Below are 4,356 nucleotides of genomic sequence, written 5' to 3'. Positions count from 1 at the left end.
CTTGGTCCCTTCTTCAGGGGTAAATAAAGTGTGTGCTAGCAGCAGCGGGGGGGGGGGGGGGGGGGGGGGGGGGGCGCCTTCGCTCTCCCTCTGTTAGCACGTGGTGTAGTCCACTAACGTACGTGGAGGGGAGCGTTCCTGGAGTCCTATTCTTCGCTTCTCTTGTGAGCCGGATGTGCCATGACTGGACATGTGGCCTCGTGAACAGGTTCGGCTCCACGGCCAATACGCTCACCTCCTCGAAGGGCTATTCCGTGGTCAGCACGTTCGGAGTGTGCGGCGGTGGGGTTGGCTTCTGAATTCATTAGCCGGATATCCTTCTTATGTTGCCTTATTCGTTGGAGGAGATTTTTTGCTTCGGCGATGTATGAAGCCGAGCACTTGGAGCATGGGTTCTGTTAGTTCACTATAGTTCTATAAGCGACACCCGGTTGTATTTCTCTAGGGAGGTGGTCTTTCGGTCGTGGTAAGAAGCAGCTTATTATTGAAACATGTTTGAGAGGCCACGTAGATTTCATGTTTTCCAGAATGCGTGCAAGTTCCTCGCTGGTTCCCCTCAGGTATGGAAGCAACAACGCGCACGCGTTTCGTTGTTTCACTGCTGGCTAGTCCCCTGTCCCTCCGAGCCTGACGGCGAGCAACGCGTTGAATAAAGTCACGTGTGCAGCGTTCTTCTGAAGGTCGGCGAAAACGGTGACTTCTTCCTTTCTCCGCCTCAGAGGAGTAGATTGACTTTGCTCTCCTCATGAGAGAAGAGACGGCGGATGCTTTGTGGCTAGTAGTGTGGTTAGAATTGAAATTTAGGTAGCGACCGGTATAATTTGGCTTCCTATACACACCGTACTTTAGATCTCCCCCTTTTCTTATAAATGCGTCCAGGAATGGCAACGTGCTGTTTACTTCTCGTTCCATTGTGAACTGAATAGAAGGCTCGACTGAGATGAGGTGTGCGCGGAAATTTTCGACCTGCGATGTCTTCAGAATGCAGAAGCACTGGCACTGGTTATCTGCACAGTGCATCGAGCGACGAGAAGAAGCCTATAAAGCCAAGCCGTCACCGCCCCCAGCTTCACATGGCAGTGGCGACGACGTGAATGCACACCGGCTAAACCCCGCTCTTCTGCCTTGTTGCAGGTTAGTGCTTACAGCGTACTGCTGCCGCTTGATTAATTACCTACGTCGTCTCCACTGCCAAAGTTGAAATCTGTTGTTGTTTCAAAGATGTCGAAAGAGCTGGCTAAAGTGAAGGATGAAATGCGAGCAGAATTTCTTAAGCTTAAAGAGGAGCTCCGACAAGAACTGAAGACGATGAAAGAATCAGTTGAGCGGAGTTTAAGGAATGAAATTCGGGAAATACGAGCTGATCAGATTGAAACAAACAAAGCCCTTACATATGCGAACGAAACACTCGAAGAACTACAGAAAAAAACTGGACAATGAAATTGAAAAAAACTCTAAGCTGGAAAAAGAGAATGAAATTCTTCGTTCCAAATGTGGGGACCCTAGAGCAAAACACTGCAGAACTAGAGAAACGCCTTGTTCGTTTAGAAATGTACTCGCGAAAGGCGAAACATTGAAATCCAGGGTGTAGAGCAGAAAGAAAGTGAAAGTGTACTGGAGATAGTTTCCAAACTTGGGAAGGCTATCAGTGAGCCTATTTCCGAAGCTGACATAGAGAGTTGTCACCGTTTACCCGCTCGACAAGGGAAAAAACGCCAAACATTCTCGTCCAGTTCAAGTCACGAGCGAAACGCGATGAAACGCTCAGAAAAGCAAAGAAAATGCGTCTCACAAACACCGATGTAGGAATCGAAGGTAGTGACCCAATATATGTGAATGAACATCTTTGCCCAGTCCTTGAAACGTTTGCTTGGCCTGGCTGCCAAAAGGAAACGGGAGCATCAGTGGAAGTCGGTCTGGTCGGTTAATGGAAAGATTTTCGCAAAGCAGGCAGACGGCACTGATGCTGTGCAGATAGAAAATGAAAAGGACATTGAAAAGATCTGCTAGGCAATGTTTAGAGCAGCACAGCGATACCGCATCAATCGAAAATGCGCTATCACGAATTTGCTTTTCCCCAAAACATAAAACTTGAACAGTCCACACAAAACCCTGTCTTACATATCAACGCACGTTCTGCTTGTAACAAGGATGAGTGCATTAGTAGTTTTCTAGATGAATTTAATTTCAAGTTTAAAATAATATTGTTGACAGAAACTAGGTATTATGAGCATAGTAATATGCTTTACCTAGAGGGCTATAGAAACTTTTTTTATTAATCGATTTGGTAGACGCTGCGGTGGTATTGCTGTATATGTCGATTCTGCCCATGACTACGAGATAGTTCCAGAGATTTCAAAATCATGTAATGATTTTGAAATATTAACTTTGAAATATAAGCAGGAAGCGGTTACAGTTGTGTACCGGCCCCAGGATGGCAAGGTTTCAAATTTTCTTACCTTCTTTGACATAATTCTTGACTACATGCGTGTTAATAACCTTAGATTAATTTGGGAGGTGATTTTAATATTAACATTTCTCAACATAATACTGCGGCAAATGACCTTATCACAACGCTTCACAGCTCTGGTTTCGCAAATGTAAATGAAACATCAACTCGCGTCACGTCATCTAGTACGTCTATACTTGATTTACTGATAACAAACATAGAGACGGTCATTTCCGACGCTGGTACTATTACATCAGATATTAGTGACCACTGTCCAGTCTTTATGATCTAAAAATCAGAAACAAGAGCTAAAACAAGAGCTAAAACTGATGCTTCTTGCCCGATTACATTGCAGTACATAACAGACCTCGCATTGCAGTCATTTAAACATGATGTCGCCGTTTATGATTGGTCGTTCATATTTCGCATTAAAGATGCAAGTGATGCCTATACCGCATTCATTCAAATCTTCGTGCAGATATACATAAGACACTTCCCATTTAGGAGCTTTAAGAAACCAAGAAAGATAAGGAAACCGTGGGTCACAAGGGCTCATCTAGGCATGATCACAAAGAAGAATACTCTTTATCATGTCTTTCTGCGCACGCGCTCGCCTGCCGATCTAGATGGTTTTAAAGCAGCCAGAAACAGGCTGAATGCTGAATTAAGGCGGGCCAAGAAAGTATACTTCCAGGAATTATTCTCTGATATCGCGCGAAAGAGCCCAAATATCGTTTGGAAAGTAGTAAATAAGGTCTTAGGTCGCGGAAAGAAAAACACAGAGCCAAACAGAATTACTTTTAACAACTCCGAATTGACTGGAAAGGCACTTGCGGAACATTTTAATGAACATTTTATTAAATCTATACCAAGGGACAATAACCCATTAAGTTTGGATATGGCTATTCAAAGCGTTCCCGAAAGTATGTTTTTGCAGCCAACCAATGAATCAGAAATCTACAGAACATTTATTCATTTGAATAACAGTACAGCATTAGATGTAGATAATATGCAAGTAAAGCCTGTTAAATATGTTTTGGAGGATATTCTTCCTGTTCTAACTCATATCTATAACTTGGTCCTTGAAACTGGTGTATTTCCAGTTGCCATGAAGAAAGCTAGATTAACTGCAGTTCATAAGGGGGGCGATAAAAAATTGGTTTCAAATTACAGACCAATATCTGTTCTCCCAATATTTTCAAAGGGGCTAGAGAAACTAATTTATGAACGGTTAATTCTTTTTCTAGAGAAGCATAATGTGCTAAGCAATGCCCAACATGGATTTCGGAAAAATAGATCAACAGAGACAGCCTTATTGACTCTGAAAGAAAATATACTACAAAATATAGAAAATAACAATTTTACCATAGGTTTATTTATTGACTTCACGAAGGCCTTTGATTGTCTTAATCACGATATACTGCTGCATAAACTTTCACTCTACGGAATTCGGGGCATACCACTAGAACTGTTTCGGTCATATTTGAGTGGCAGAACTCAGTGCGTATGCATCGATAGGGAACAGTCAAATTTCTTAACAGTTACACATGGTGTGCCACAAGGAAGTGTTTTGGGGCCTTTATTATTTAATTTATATATATAAATGATATTGTTACACTAGACCAAACAGAGAAGTTCATAATATATGCAGATGACAGCACAGTCTTATTTTCTGGTCCAAGTGTACACAAATTAGTACTAAAATGCAATGATATACTTGACAAGTTCTTGCTCTGGTCGCAGCGCAACAAGATAAATATTGATGCAGCAAAAACAAAAGCAATTATCTTCCGGGCAAAAAATAAACCACTTCAAATTCAACACGCAATTAGATATGCTGATAAAGAAATTGAAATTGTGCATGAGCACAAAATTCTGGGAGTTGTTTTCTCGTCTAACCTCAGCTG

The sequence above is a fragment of the Amblyomma americanum genome, chromosome 1 (genome assembly GCF_052857255.1).
Source record: "Amblyomma americanum isolate KBUSLIRL-KWMA chromosome 1, ASM5285725v1, whole genome shotgun sequence".
NCBI lineage: Eukaryota > Metazoa > Arthropoda > Arachnida > Ixodida > Ixodidae > Amblyomma > Amblyomma americanum.
Note: the sequence above shows the minus strand (reverse complement) of the source record.